Below are 16,525 nucleotides of genomic sequence, written 5' to 3'. Positions count from 1 at the left end.
GACATCTAGAAAATTTTCTCATCTGATTCCATGGTTCTAGGTGTTTCATATCATTGGCTGGCTTCTGGGATGGGTTAACTGTAGAGAGTCAGGTTGGCAAGAACTAACCCCTTCAGCTCATGGTAGAAAAACATGTATTCATTCATTCATTCATTTATTTCCTGCCCGGTCTTCTGTGTGGGGAACTGAAGGCCACCGTAAGCAAAAGCAGATCTGGTATCTCTACACACGGGCTCACCACACATGTCCACTGGCAGAACGGGACAGACGAAGAGCTGGTGACAGGTGAGGATGGTATTAAGACCTGGGGGGGGGGGTGGCCTGGAGCATTTAGCTTCTAGAAGGAAGTAACATCAGTCAAGAGGACCTGAGAGTGAACTTCTCCGAGGTCTTTATAGCCCATAGGAGAAATTGCGTCCTATACTTTAGAACCACTGAAAACCCAAATTAAAGGTTTTTAGCAGGAGGCGGCAGGAGATACTATCAGATGTATGCTGTAAAATACGGTAACCCCAAGATGTTGTGGAACAAACCCACCTCGGAGGGCAGGCAGATGATGTGGAGAAGTTGGGGCCCAGGATGCTCAGGACCTGAGCTGGCTCTCAGGACTGGCCCTGACCATCGAGCCCTACTCAGAGAGAACTCAGTGATGCCAGGTTGAACTGTGACAGAGCACACGAACACTACCTCTGTGTCTTTGAGAGGACACACCCCGTTTTCCCATGGGTGAGAGAGATCTCCAATCAAACCAGTTTAGGTGATCAGAGTGGGACCTAAGATGACCCTGTCGACCCACCCTGTCTCTCTGCAAGCTTCCCTGCTCTGCCCACCTCTGCGTATATGACATATGCTTCCTTCTCGCACTGTCTTTTCTCATGGTGGGGAAACACGGTAGAAGGTCCAGTTCCAAGCCTTTATTCTCAAACCATAGATAGAGAAGCCTGTTTCTCAGAACTCCCTGCAAAATCCTGAGTTTGCAAGGCACTCCCTGTGGCTAGGAGAATATCGGGCACCTATTGAACTGCTCTAGTCAACACAGCAAGGAGAATGGACTTGATCTGTCTAGATTAAACACCCTTGGAGCTTAGGGGGCTATTGCAAACTCTCCCCAGATCTCAGCGGCAAGGTGACTGGAATTAGAAGGGTAGACACTCCATCCTGGCAGGGGACCTGCTGTCCCTACACTCATGATCTCTAATGCGACCATGCTGAATTCCTCAAAGAAGGGATCTGTTTCAACTCGTTGCCATCCTCCTGTGTGCAGTGCCCCCCCACCAGCGAGCAGCACTGGCCTATGACCAGCCTGAGCCTGACAGTCCCAAGAAGGACCCCACATTGGCCAGGCTGCTGGGTGAGACTCAGGGGCAGGGGACATACTATAAAGATCATGAACAGCCCAGTGCAAGGAGTATAGCCTCAGCAGTTCCCATCAGAAGTTTTGGGTGTGGTAGGACCTAGACAAACAAATCTTTAACGTGGTGGGGGGCTGATGTTGAGCCTGCCAGGGGAGAAGGCGCCTCTGTTTCCGACGCTGGGCTTCCTCCAAGGAACATCATCAAGCCAGAGCCAGATGACCAGTAGGTGGCAATGTTGAGGAGCACCAAATTCTCAAATGGGATTGGACCAAATTACCTCCTTGCTACTTTGAATCTATAACTAGAGTATTATTTAGTTATTCTCCTTATTTTGTGGAAGATGCCCTCTCTGAGATCAGTATTCTCATTACATTAATTGTTTCAATTTTGTCTGCTGGGAAAAAGACTTGGCAGCATTTCAGAGCTCAGGAGCGTCAAAGCAGAATTCCCATCCCCACTCCCCAGTTGTCCTGCTTATGTCACATTTTTACTTAAAGTCACTGGCCATGAAAGCCAAAGGGTTCTGAGATGTGGATACAGAGGCACAGAGAGGGGAAGGGACTAACCCAGGATGAGACAGAGAGTCAGTGGAAGAAGCCAGTCAGGAGCCCAGGCATCCTGGCGGCCGCCTGATGGCTCTGCCTCCTCAGCAGGACGTCCCCTCAGAGAGGAGGTGATTAAAACGTGAGCAGTGCTGTGGAGGAGAACTGTGTGCGATCTCCAGAAGCGGGCAAGTGAAGATGTTTGGAACACCTTACCTGAAAGACACGTCAGCGAGTTTGCACAGAAAAATCCCATCCTGCTTGAACAACAAGGGACGGTCTCCTCAATAAGAATGCGCCTATAGGAACAAATACATATCTATTTTAGTATAAGCATGAATTATACATGTGCGTCTCTGTCTATCCGATTTTAAATTATGAATTAGACTCTGAACTCTTTGCTTAAAAGTCCCAGCAACTGCGCATTGCCCTCAGCCTATACCCTATGTTCCCTTGCCACGGTTCGGCGTGGCGTGGAAGCTGGTTCTCCGCTGCGTCTCATTCCACTCTCCCCTCTCTGCACGACCCAGCCGTGTTCCCAGAGGCCCAGTGCAGCCAGCTGGATCCTCTTCTGGGCCTTTGCATTTTGTCCCCGGCTCACTCCAACCTCATGCATTACAATGTCTGACTCTGTTGTATTACTTGGATCTCTGTTTGTGAAGGAGACGTGCTTTGATCGTCCTCTCCAGGTCAGCCCTCTTCCCACCCACTCTGCCGTCTCTCCTTGTGGGCCACTTTTCATTCCTCTGTTTACGTCTTGTCTGCTTCTACTCCTGGCATGTAAAGCCTGTGAGAGTAGAGAGACCGTGTCTGCCTTGTTATTGCCATACTGTGGAATCTGGCAGCTTATTCTAGCACTCAGTGGGGAATCAACAAGTACCCGTGTGAGGGGCTAAAGCGTCGATCCAGTGTGAGCCCCTGCCGATCATGAGAGCTGGCTGTTAAACCCTTCATGCTGGTCATCTCTGGGAACGGAAGAGCAAGGGAACTGTGGTGTTTTTATTATACCGGACAATGTCTAATAAATATTTTACAGGAGTGCATTTGGACTTTGTGAGAATAAATTTTAAAATTGTTTCATTGTGGTTATTATTTCTTTTTTTAACACTAAGCTATTCTTCCTCCCGGAATTGTGACCCAGACAGGGTCTGACAAACCTTGATGCATAAATAGAAAAGGTCTTCCAATGATGTCTCACGGACCATGTCCTTGACATTCTCGAAAGCTCCAGCGGGCAGGATGAGAGGAAAAAAATAGAATCATGGTGCTGAGAGGGACCAGCCTTTAATCTAATCCAACCCCCTTATTTTACTGGGGAGGGAACAGAAGCTCCAAGAGGCAGGCACTTCAAAAGCGGAAAGATAAATGTATGGTAAGTCAGAATCCTGACTCTATAACTAACCTTGGGCTGGTCCTCTGTCTCTTTTGGGCCAGTTTTCTATACTTTGAACATGTGGAGGTTATTTCTTGCTGGCTTCTAAGGATTTATTCACTTATACTAATCCATGTCCCTCTTGATGACTCAATAAAACAAGTTTTGCATAACAAATCCAGACTATTCACTTTCTAAGTATCTGAAGTATAACCAAGATGAATTTTCTGAGGCATTGGTTAAATACAGGGACCCCCTATTTCTGAATTTAAGGGAAGTAAAAAAAGGAAGATAAGGATGTGATCATTCCTTTCAGTTAAGATGTAGAAAGCCTCAAGAGACTGTCCCCACCATCCCAGAAAACAAGAACAAGCCGAATAAAATGAATGATCATAATTTTTTAAAAAGTCACACATCTATATAGGGGAAGAAATAAAATGCTAGAAAGGGATGAACTTTTCCTGGTTTCATCCTTGGGGGCATGGCAAAAGGAAGAGTGAATGTGACGCAGAAGGGGACAAGGAGGCATCAGCACACATTTTGGTAGACATTTAATGGCCACATGTGAGCTCACAGGATGGTGCCCCATCACAAATCTAGCTATAGCCACCTGCCACCGTGTTGCCCCATGACCCTCACCATGTACCTATGGAGGAATGCTGAAGGCAGGTGGGAGAGATAAGAGAGATCTTCCAAGCTGGACGGAGCTTTCCCCAAGGGCAAATGCTTGTGTTTGGATAGAGGCAGGGCAGAAAAGTGAGAGAGATTACTCTGAGGCACACGAGGGGCTTCACTGAGCACGGGTAGCAGTGGTTAAAGCTTGGAGGAAGAAGCAGGATGGAGACGCATCCCCCCCAAACCAAGCTGGTTGAACAAAGGGACTGGAAAAGCTGGTGGCCAAGCTGTGAATCGTACAGCGATCTCCTCTCGATGTGACTAAGTGAGGTTTCTCTCGGGAAGGTAAGGTAGGTTCAGCATTTGAGAATCATCCAACGTAATTCACCAAATTAAGAGTGTCAACCACTTATACCACAATAGAAAAAGAAGGAAAATCATATGACCATCTTAATGAAGACTAAAAATTATTTGATATAATTTATAACTATTCATGATCACAATCCCCATTAAACAGAAATGGAAGGTAACTGTCTGATAATGGGCATCTATGAAGATCTACAGCTATGATCATACTTAATTGCAAAATATCGAATGATTCCCTTCTAGCTCAGGGTACCAGGCAAAGAAGCCCCCTCTCCTCACTTAGGTCCCACCTTCAGTTGGTCTTGGGGCAACAGGCATGGGGTGGGGAGAAGACATATATGTTACAAAGAAGGAACTCAAATTTTCCGCATTCTCGATGACATGATTATAAAAAATCTTAAGAAATCTAATAAAGAAAAGTAGACCTGAGAAATAGATTTAGTGAGGTCAACTTGGACAACGATTGTGTATCCATATTCAAAAACTCTCCATCTCTACTTTAATCCTGGAGGCAAACTAGCTTAGTTAGTGTAACTTTGAAAGGAATCATAGACAACGTTTTAAAAGCTAGTCCCAGGGCGCCTGGGTGGCTCAGTGGTTTAAGCCACTGCCTTCGGCTCAGGTCATGATCTCAGGGTCCTGGGATTGAGTCCCACATTGGGCTCTCTGCTCGGCAAGGAGCCTGCTTCCCTCTCACTCTCTCTGCCTGCCTCTCTGCCTACTTATGATCTCTCTCTGTCAAATAAATAAATAAAATCTTTAAAAAAAAATAAAAGCTAGTCCCATAAAAGTCATAAAAGGATAAAGGTTTTATATATTATATATATATATATATATATATATATATATATATATATATATAACTCTGTAGGCAAAGAATTCTTAGGACACAAAAGTACTAATCCTAAAAGAAAATAAAGAGAAAAATCAGACCCCAACCCATTGTTTCAGTAGGACCATCAATGACATCTCAAAGTAAATTCATAGGTAAGCTACAGACTGGGAAAAAATTCTTGCAACACACACCTGATAAATGTCTTAAATCCACAATACAAAAGGACACTTAAAAATCAATGATGAAAAGACAAGCCACAGACACTTTCTGCCAGAACTTTTGAAGAGAGGCTGAGTGAGTTCCCAGGGCTTCCAAGAAGGGCCTAAGGCAAACAAGAAGGCTCAAAGTCAGTGCTGTAGGCCTGTGGCTATTCACAAGGCTCTCCAGGTGTGGTTGAAATCTGAGGGTGGGAGGAAATGCCACCGGGGGCAGCAAAAGCATCTTTGAAAGGGAAGTTCAACTCCTGCACACACTCCCCTGGTGCTCAGGGAATTCAGCTGAACAAAACTGCAACCAGCACATTATCTGAGCTTACGTCTTCCTTAAGCAAGGAAGAGGGAGGGGGAAAGCCCAGCAGCAGGGGTAGGAGCCGGGCCAGGGCCTGGGGATCTGGGCTACGCACCCCACCGCAGAGATAGGCTGGATGCCCCCAAGGGGACTGGAACCTGGAGTTCGAGGGGATGGGGAGGGGGCAAGGACAGAGACGTGAGAAGCAGAAGCAGAAAGGAAGTAAGAGAAACCCCCACCCTGTGGAGCCCTGCGTGTGGTACATAAACAATGAATCCTGGAACACTGAAAAAGTAAAATTAGATTAAAAAAAGAAAAGAAAAGAAAAGAAAAGAAAAGAGCCAGAAAAAAACAAATTTAAAAGCCAGTGATGGAATGAGAATGTGTATGACTTAGTTTCCCTGGTGAACGGGCATGAAAATTCCTAAGTGCTAAATGGACAGAGGAGAGGGGTTTGCAGACAAGCCTGCGTCCCTACCTCTCGCCGGCCCTGGGATCTTACGTCTGCTATGTCATTGCTTTGAACCTCCGTTCCCTCCTCAGAAGCTGGGAATAAGAGAACTGTTTTATTTTCCTCTCGGGGTTAGTGCTAGTATCAAATGAGAGGGACCCTATCTACAATCTAAAAATTATGGCTATGATTAAGACAAACAGCCTGCTGAAAATGGTGCGCTGTAGCAAGGGCTTAAATATGTCTTAACAAGCAAAAAACAATGAATATGAAGATTCCTGCTAACCAGAGCGTAAATATATTTGCTGACTTTTTAGAAGAGGAGACCACAGGAACTACAAAGTTACACAGACTAGATCAAAAGGATCTCCTCCTTAGTAAAGCAAACTTCTCATTAAGAGACAAACAAACAGTAAAGAAAGGAAGATCACCAAAGCTAAGAGGGGAGGGCCAGAGAAATCAGGAAGATCTGTAAAAACTGCCCATTCCAATTAAGCTATTTCTATGGAAGAGTACGAAAATATTTTACATGAAAGTATTTAGGACCCTGTACACTGTAATTTAGGTTTAAAAATAAAAGTAACAATGAATTCAGAGGTGGGGGAGGGGTATTCCACGAGAAGTTAAAGTGCGCACACGTTTTTAGGAGGATAGAAATTAACTTATGGAAATAATGATAGCTGAATTTAATGAAAATACATTTAGATATTTATTTTTAAGTAAGGGCATTTACTTAAAGAATAGAGGCACAGTAAATTCCAAACAGCAGAGAATAAGAGAATTCCAGGCTGCTTTGTCTCTGAGGAAAAAAGAAAAAGAAGCAATCCCTTCCAGCTCTGAGGGCTGGGAGCCTGGGTGTGGCTTGGTTGGGGGGCTCTGGCTCAAGGCGTTCCAGGAAGGAGTCCTAAGCCCCTGGCTGCCACATCTCTGGGTTTGATGGGTTGGGGTCCCTTCCAAGTTCATCACACGGCTGCTGGAGGGAAGTGTTGCAATGAAATCTGTGAGTCTCTTAAGGATTAGACAAAAATAAGAACTTTTCTTTTTTTAGGGCGAAGCAAAGGAGTCTAGAAAGCACCAGTGTGGGGAAGTTTTGCTCTGAGGCCAGCCTTTCTCAAGAAAGGTCCTTAAGGGAGGCTTAGGCTGAGGGTGCGTCAAATTCAGGGTCTGGGGAAGGAGAGAAAGTTCCAGTTTCTTTTTTTTTTTTTTAAGATTTTATTTATTTATTTGACAGAGAGAGAGATCACAAGGAGGCAGAGGCAGGCAGAGAGAGAGGAGGAAGCAGGCTCCCTGCGGAGCAGAGAGCCCGATGCGGGGCTCGATCCCAGGACCCTGAGATCATGACCCGAGCCGAAGGCAGCGGCTTAATCCACTGAGCCACCCAGGCGGAGAAAGTTCCAGTTTCTTATCATCGGCGGGAATATGTAGGTCACACATCACTTATGGGGCAAGTAATGGGAACTTGGAGGGTCTGTGTCTGGTTCTGCCACAGGTAAACAGGGCAACATGAGTCATATCTAAGTCATATGGGGAAGTGGCTTCTTGCAGGGAGCTGGTTCCTGGAACACAAACGGTGTGGGGGGGTACAGTGGGATGGCAGGTGTCTGTTCCTTAACGGTCTCTGGTCACAGGCTTCGGTGAAATTCAACACTGTCAGTGACGGAGCCGTAGTGTGGTCTCACAGAAAGCTAGAGTGTGAAATTGGCATGGGCCCTGGCAGGTGTTCAGAATTTCAGTAGATGGAGAAGGCCTGAGGTTTATATAACTTTGGATGTGCTCAGCTGCTAGGAACAAGGGCAAGAGGAAGAGGACATGTCATTACCTTCCCCAGCAGAAGTGCACAGACGACAGGGAGTGCCAGGCTTGCTACAGAAGCTGGGCTGTCCCAGGGCTCCGGCCCAGCCTCTGTCGTCCACTTGGCCTTTTGCTTGACTTTGTAAGGAGGCCATTGCCGCTTGGAGCACCTGCCTTCATAAAAAGCTTCTCAAGAAGGAAAGAAAAGGTCATACAAAAAGGGGGAGGCCTTTGCATTCATCAAAGAGAAAAAGCTATCACAGAAGAGACATCATGGGCAGCCTTGAACCCTGCCAACAGGCCACCACTAGTTTTAGCTTCAAAGCAGGTGAGAAAAGTCAGCATCAGATAAAGGAGAAGAGGATTTCCAAAACTGGCCTAAACTCGCGCTGACCCATCCTCTGAAGTGGGAGAGGTGCCTCCCCCAAACCGAGGTCCTTATCACCCGAGAGACCTCTGGGTTTCTGTTAGTAGGAGTAAAGGGGGTAAAGGGTGGTTACCAATGACCAGTTGAAATCAACACCTACCCCCGGGGGTTTCAGACAGAGCCCTTGGGCGGGAATCCCGGCCACCTGGAAGGCCCACTCACAGGGTTGCAGACTCAGTAGCTCTGAGACAGGGTCCCAGGCTTTGCCATCCTGAAATGTTCCCAGGAGATGCTGGTCCTGGAATGAATCCACCTGTATAGGCCAAGACTGGAGGCCTGAAACCTGTTTCGAGTCTGAACAACATGGAGTGATTAGAAGTTGGACAGGAGGAATCGCTCCTGGGTTCCTTCACCCCACCGAATGGTGAGTCTGGATGGCCACGAGATGTGCAGAATTCATACTCATCGTGGTCTAGACCGTCTTGTCTGATAGAAACACATCACTGTGAGCCACAGGAAGTTTTCATTTTCTTGTAGCCACCTAAAAAGCATAAAAAAGAAAAGCTGAAATTAATTTTAATGATATATTTTATGAAAAATTTTAAACGTGTAATTAATATAAAATTACTAATAAGTATTTTACATTTTTAAAATTAGGTCTTTAGGGGCCCCTGGGTGGCTCAGTGGGTTAAACCTCTGCCTTTGGCTCAGGTCATGATCTCAGGGTCCTGGGATCGAGCCCCACATTGGGCTCTCTGCTCAGCAGGGAGCCTGCTTCCCTTCCTCTCTCTCTGCCTGCCTCTCTGCCTACTTGTGATCTCTGTCAAATAAATAAAATACTTAAAAAAAAAATTAGTTCTTTAAAATCTGGTGTGTATGCCATAGTGCAGCTCTTTTCCCATAAGCACCATCCCAAATGTCTGTAATTGCATGCATCTGCTTGCTTCCGTACAGAACAAGATGCATTCAACCTACGAATTTACGTAGGTTTTCCTTCACCACATAGTTAGGCACCCACCCCGCCACCCTGTCACTACTGCCCCAAGGACAAGAGGCACAGAGGTCAATAATAACCTTTGTGGTGGCTTTGGCTGGAAGGGCTGAGCTCTGGAAGTGAAGATTTGGGTGTTCAGGAGATCATTAGGTAAACTCCTGCTGTTTCTGCTACGTTACCTCTACATTGATCTTCTAGTCTGGCCCTGTTAAAGCGTTACTCAGCTCAAATGTGCAAGAAAATAACAACAACCACTCAAATGAGAACAAACAGAGGCTATCTATCCAGAACTTGCTATAGCAAAAGGTTCAGCCACTATCTCTTCTGTTTGGCAGACTCAGACAAGCAGAGGAGTGGGAACCCTTGATGGGTCCTGATTGGCTTTGCGTGGCATAGGGAAGCTGGAAGGTTAACTAGAAATGGGCCTTTTGTGTGCTTGGGTTAAATGCATGTTTGGATGGTCTTGAGTTAGAAGTGAGGGGGAAAAAAAAAAGGAGAAGCTGGCAGTTGTTGCCCAAGTGTTGAGTATTCTGGAAAGATTTCCGTAGAGGAGGTCTAACTTCCTAGCTGGGTGCTGGAGAGGTTGTGGGACATAGTTCTGTTATGCTATGTGGTCTGGCCACTATCTGTTTGTATATTTTATTTCTCTGCTGGAAAATAAAACCTTGATTCTACTGTAGCCAATTATCACTGAAATGTTGAAACCCAGTTATTAAAACGTTTTCTTCCTGGAAGATTTAGGCTTCTAGGCTTTCTGACTTGGTGTTGTTTTCTTAAGCCACTGCCTAAGGGGGAATCATGGCATAATGAGAGGGGCCTGCCTACTGGGCCCAGCTCTGCTGTAAGTAAGTTGTGGACCTCAGGGAAGCCAGTTGACCTCTGGCCTCAATTTGTTCACCTATAAAATGGAATAAAATTAGAGCAGCTCTGGGGCACCTGGGAGGCTCAGTGGGTTAAGCCTCTGCCTTCAGCTCAGGTCATGATCTCAGGGTCCTGGGATCAAGCCCCGCATCGGGCTCTCTGCTCAGCAGGGAGCCTGCTTCCTCCTCTCTCTCTGCCTGCCTCTCTGCCCACTTGTGATCTCTCTCTGTCAAATAAATCTTTAAAAAAAAATTAGAGTAGCTCTGCATTCCCCAAAATGAGATTACTTTTTGGCTATCAGTCTGGACATTTTCTGTTATTGCTAGACATACAGATGAATGAAACATAAGCCTTCTTTCAAGGAGCTCCTAAATCTAAGAACTAAACTAGACCTGGGAGCACAGATGATAACGATAGTGATGTTGGTCTTGATGATGATGATGATGATGATGATGCTATGGGGATGGTGACCATCATGGGAATGATGATGGTGTTAATGGTGGTGATAATGGTGTTGGTGAGGATGGGGATGATATTGATGATGACGATGGTGGTGGAGATGGGGATGATGATGGTGTTGATGATGATGATGTATTGATGGTGATGACTTGGTGATGATGGTGCTGATGATGATGGTGCTGATGATGATGGTGCTGATGATGGTGGTGATGGAGATGATGATGATAATGGTGATGGTGAAGATAATGGTGTTGGTGAGGGTGAGGATGATATTGATGATGACGATGGTGGTGGAGATGGGGATGATGATGATGATGTTGATGATGATGATGTATTGATGGTGATGATGATGGTGGTGATGGTGTTGAGGGTGGTATTGATAATGACAGGGATGGTGAGGAACATGATAATGATATTGTTCATGGTGGTGATGGTGCCGCCGCTGCTGATGGGGATATTGATCACTTGATAATGATGATGGTGATGTTGATGATCGTAGTGGATGGGCATTGAGTATATATACTGTGCCAGGTACTGTGCTCAGATATTTACATGCTTTGCTGTATTTAGTCTTCACAACTCTTCGAGCAGCTATTATGATTATTTGTATGTTTAGGAGGAGTTAATGAGGTTTAAAGAGATTAAATAAATTGCTCAAAATCTCTTCGCTAGCCAGTAGTGAAATCTAAATTTTAATGTGAGGACCTTGCTCTAGAGTGGGTTCTAATAACTGTTTTGCTCACTCACCTCATTCCATGCTGTGCTGTTTTCCAAAATGTGATATACTTTGACAAAAGTATGTGAAATGTGGAAACAGGAGGAAGTATGCATTCTATAGAGCAGATGAGTCCAAAGAAACTTCACGAGATGTCCACATAACATAAACTTTGAATGACCAGGAGAAGCTGGATTAGAAGAGATGGTCATTCCCAGCAGATCCAATAAGAAATACACTACTGTTGAAGGGTCATGGTGTTAACTGGGGCAATTTCAAACCTATTACAGCTGAGATGGGAAATAAAGATGGGAAAGTTGTTTGGGGCCATGTAGTTAGGAACAGTGAGTTCTATGTTAAGAGACTTGGAGTCTATTGTGTCTCTCATTTGTTGGGTTAGGTTTAAGGTTAGGTCTGGTGCATAATTAAAAATTAAAAATGCCTTGATTTATGGCTTTAGACACCAACTGACCTGCTGCTCTGGTGCTCAGCTGGAATTAGCACCATGCAGCTTTGCTGTGTTGCTTTCCTACTTCTTTCTCCAGTGTGACAGGAATCTTAATTGTCCTGATTTTTCTCTGGGCTCTCAAGATCTCACCTTACAATTGCTTTTGTGAGAAGCTATCTGACTCCATAAGAACACGAAATAGGGACTATGACAGCCCAGCCCCATGCAGGGAAATGTGGCATTTCTCCAACTGAAGCAACAAGGTCTGTAGAAATTCTTCCTCTACATCCAATTACTACATCCAATTAATTCCCATAACTAAGCTGAACACGTCCTTTCTCATTCTGTCTCACAGACTCATTTGGGTTGCTTTGATGAATTAAATTTTTTCCCTAAGACATGAGGATAAGAAATCTCTACATGTGTACTACCATGTAGTAGATTTTCTAGAACAAATTTCAGTCTTCCCTAAAAATGTTCTATTTGGTCCACTCTTTGGGTCTAGAAATGACTTACATCTTTAAAAGGACAGTTTCCTAGCTTCAAATTTTTAGAATCTAATCTAATCTTGTTATATTCATAACCTTAAAAATAGTTTGAGGAAAAAAATAAAGTTTTGTATAATATGCATGGGTGTGATATTCTGATGTCTGGGTCTGATTTGGAGTGTGGGGGTACACACTGCCACCCCAGTAACTGTTTGTTCTTCACTGTGGCTGAAGTAGAAGGTGTTCTCCCCGAGTGATCACTGCGGGTGACCACACGCTGCCTCCTCTCTTGATCATCCTCTATGTCACCTGAGGGGACAGGGACAGGAAATGTCTTGAGGGAAAGGAAGCACTTTATATTCCCTCATCCTATATCTGGCCCTATGGTGCTATATTGCAAAGGGAGACAGAAAAAAAAAAAAGGAGGACAGGAGACAAAGATGGAGGAGAAGAACAAAAGAGGAGAGAGGGCAGGATGGAAATAAGTGGGAGAAGAGAAATGAGAGTGGAGGGTGTGGAGGGTGTGACCTGGGACCTCTAGCAGGTATCTTAGAATCACTATTCCAATTCAAAGCCAACTTGAATTCTTTCCTATATTTTTAAGAGTCAAAACTCCCACTATCTTGTAAGACTCACTTTTCTATGGACCCAAGAGTGTCAGAGAGTAGAAATAACAATGAACATCCAGTCTATGCACGGGAACCACTGTGTGTGCAGCGCTATACTTTCCAAAGAACGGTCGCCTCTTTGTCCCATCAAACCATGGGTTCTAACTTCTTACTAACTTCTTTCCAAATGTCAATGTTCAAAGGAACCTCCAAGTAGAAGTATTCCTATTCCCTCTGAGAAATTTTAGGTAAGCAAACTGAAGCTCAGAAAGGTTATGTGATTTGCTCAGTCACAGAGCTGGAAGTGGCAGACCTGGGACCTTACCAGCATATCCCTCTCATTAAAGATCTTGACATTCAATATGGGGAGGGGCGCAGGAAGCTGGTCTTCATACCCCCCACCTCAGGTCCGCTTGCCCTGCCCATCAGGCATCCTGGTCCTCACTCTCAGTCTGCACCATGAACTGGAATGGGGACCATGTTAGCGGAGATTGGCATCATTTAACCAAACTATAGTCACACATTCATGCATATTAAAAATGTGCTCAATGGGACTGCCTTCCTGGTGTTTCCTGGACCAGACACCTTGTCTCGGGGCCAAAGAGCCAAATAGGGACCAAGGCTCTGCCTCAGGACCATAACTCCTGAGCCTCTCTCTACCCTCCCATTCTATAGTTGGGGAAACTGAGCTCCAGAGAAATGGAAAAGCCTGCCATTGTCATTCAGTGGCTACTGTCAGAGCCAAGATCACAGCCGAGAGCTGATGAGACAAGGTGACAAGTCCCAAATATATTTGTAAGTCTGTCTGGAACATTCACTAAAAATCTAATCAATAATTGTCAGTGACCTCTTCCTCCATTTCTGGGCCATGCCTGTTTGTGGCAGGACCTCTGAAGACTGCTGACCAGGACGGTCTCCAGAGTCCTCGTGTTTGCAGATTTTTACCCCTTGTTGTGGGAAGATGGCACAAATCAAAAACCAGTGGGGTCTTCTGCTTTGTGTGTGTGTGTGTGTTTGGTAAGTAATTATCCCATGAGCACCTATAAGATAGGGGTTAATGATTTCTACGATGAAGAGATACTTTGTAGACCACTGAAAACAAGCTCTTAGAAGCTGGGTGTCATCATTCATGGATAGATACATATGTACAAAATTTACTTACTAAATCCTGATCTAAAACCTTTTGAGGAATTTGTAGCTATGTTTGTGTTTGCAGATAAAAAGCTATACAACCCTTTTAGAAAATATTAATAATAATAAAGCAACAACAGTATTAGCTGATGGCCCTTGATGAGCACTCAGGGCCACTGCAATAAATCCTAATGAAAACAGACTAGAGACCTGATGCCCACATACATCTGTCTGTTGCAGCCTGCTCTGAAGGTGGACCATGGAGAAGGTCCTAGGCACCTAAGGTCACTTAGACATACCGTGGGGTATGTGTGTGGGGGGTGCCACACTGCTCAGAAGTTGGGTCTTTGAGGAGAGGGACTGGGTACCCTGTGGGAGAGGTTTAGGGAACCAAGGGTAAGAAGTGAGGAGAGGGCATGAGGGTTTTTTGCCATTGTCCATCCCAGAGCCCAAGGACAGGGGAGGGAGAGGGGTAGAGGCAGGGCTTTGGAGTTGGAGCCATCTCAGAAATATCCCCATCATTTCCTGGGAGGTGACTGTCCAGTGACCTGAGCCTGACAAGGTCCCAACCCAGTATTTCTGAGGAAAAAACAAGTTATACTGTGCACCTTTATCCTGCGAAAAGGAAGGGAAGGGGATGGGGGGAAGGATAAAGAGAGGGGGAGGGAGAGTAGAGGAAGGGAAGGGAGAGAGAGGCAAGAGAGAGTTGGAGAGCGGGGTAATGGAGAGGATGGGAGGGAGGAGGGGAAAGGGGAGGGGAGAAGGGAAGAAAAGAGGAGGGAGAGGAAGGGAGGGGAGGTGGGAACAAAAGGAAGGGGAGAGGAGGGGAGGGGAGAGGAGGGGAGGTGTCTGGGGCTAGCTCAGAGCCTGTGCCCAGGATAAGTGAATCCTGGATGTTGGCATCCAGGGGTGGGGAGGGGGTGTCTCAGAAAAGGCACAGGGCCCTCATTCCCTCATTCCCTCAGAAAAGGCACAGGGCCCTCATTCCACTCTCATTTCAAGGCGATAGTGACCCCCTTGGAGGTGAAGGCACTTTCTCAAGGCAACAAGTCTCCTTTGTGCTCTGGGCCATGGTGAGGTCAAGGTGATAGAGAGAGGAGGAAGGGTGGAAGGAGGTGCTCTAAAGGCCACACCTGCTCCCAGGTCAGAGGACCCTTACAGCAGACCCTGAGGGACACGGCTAAGGAGGCGATGTCCTTGGCGCACACCAGGAAAGCAGATCTCAGGTGTCCTCATGCAAGTGCACAGAGGCAGACGTCTGAGGGGACAGTGACCTAATTAGCTAGATGAAGGTGATCATTCCATGATGTGTACATGTATCAAAGCCACACTCTGTGCACCTGAAATAAATACAATTCATATTTATCAGTCACACTCCATAGAGCTGGAAAGAATAAGCGTAGAGTTCTGGTGGAGAGTCCTCACCCCCTGCCTCCCTTCTCAGGTTTCTGTTCTTCCTTCAGGATTTCTGCCCTTTTTCTTGCCCAGGCACCCAGTCCCCTCGATGCCAGCCTTCCACCACGCCGGTCCTAGGAAGATCCCCACCATGCAGCATTAAGATGTCTTAAGAGATGCCAATGTGTTTGAGGAACAGTGGAGCCATTTCTGAGGATACTTGCATAGGGGAGGAAGAAATGTCTAAAGTCCAAGAAAGAAGTCTTAAGGACTCGGCAAAACCCAGAAATTGCCAAGAGCACTTAACTCCCTCCTCCTCCTCTTCCTTCTCCTCCTCTTTTTCGTACTATTTCCCCCTTCCCCCCCCCCCCATAAAAAGAGAATGGGGCCAGCATTATCTGGCCAGCATCATCTCCGTCCACGCCACAGAACCCTCTAGCTGCAGTCGTAATGACCACATATCTGAAAGGGGACGATGCTCAGAGATGGGCGGGTGATGGGTGACAGGTGGTTGGATGGAGGATGTGGTGGGAAGACAGTAGTGCAGGGCCCAGCTGAGCCCAGAAGCCCTTCTGGCTGGGTCCCAAACACAGGCTCCCTGCTGCATCTCCAGTTCTCCAGACACGCCTGAGAATAAAGATCCACTGAAGCACGTGTTAAGGTTGCAGGTTCCAGGGTCCCTCCTCTGGGGATTCTGATTTAAGTTCGGAAAGAGAGCCACTAAACCAAGCCGCATCAGGAGAGCCTCTGCCAGACCAGATCCTGGAATCTGGGGCTGGAGGCCCCAAGGGCTGCAGCGGGCGGGCCCAAGGCCACCCCCCGCGCCGCACTGCGCCTGACAGTCAGCAGGGGGCAGCAAAGAGCTTCCGCGGCATGTGCTCTGCGGGCAGCTGCGGTAGGACCTGTAAGAGGCGTCCCTGCGCGATGCGGGGGGCACCTCGCGGCCTTCTTCACCTCCTCCTGCACCTGCTGCCCCCGGGCGCGCCACCCAACCTCCAGGCCGCGGTTTCATATGTGAAGTGGGGGCATGATAGCCCTTCATAGGTTGTTACTAAATGAGTTAATTCTCCCCAAGCGCGCGCCTGCCAAATGCTTACCTGTTAGTGGTGTCTTCACGGTCACTGCGGGGACATCTGTGGTCTCACTGACAGCGCCTGGTGGGAGGCGCGGACAGGCCTGAGCCCCGAGACCACGACCTGGGCCGAAATCGAGAGTCGGGCGCTCA

Source organism: Meles meles, chromosome 1, assembly GCF_922984935.1.
Source record: "Meles meles chromosome 1, mMelMel3.1 paternal haplotype, whole genome shotgun sequence".
Classification (NCBI taxonomy): domain Eukaryota; kingdom Metazoa; phylum Chordata; class Mammalia; order Carnivora; family Mustelidae; genus Meles; species Meles meles.
This window is presented reverse-complemented; position numbering follows the sequence as displayed.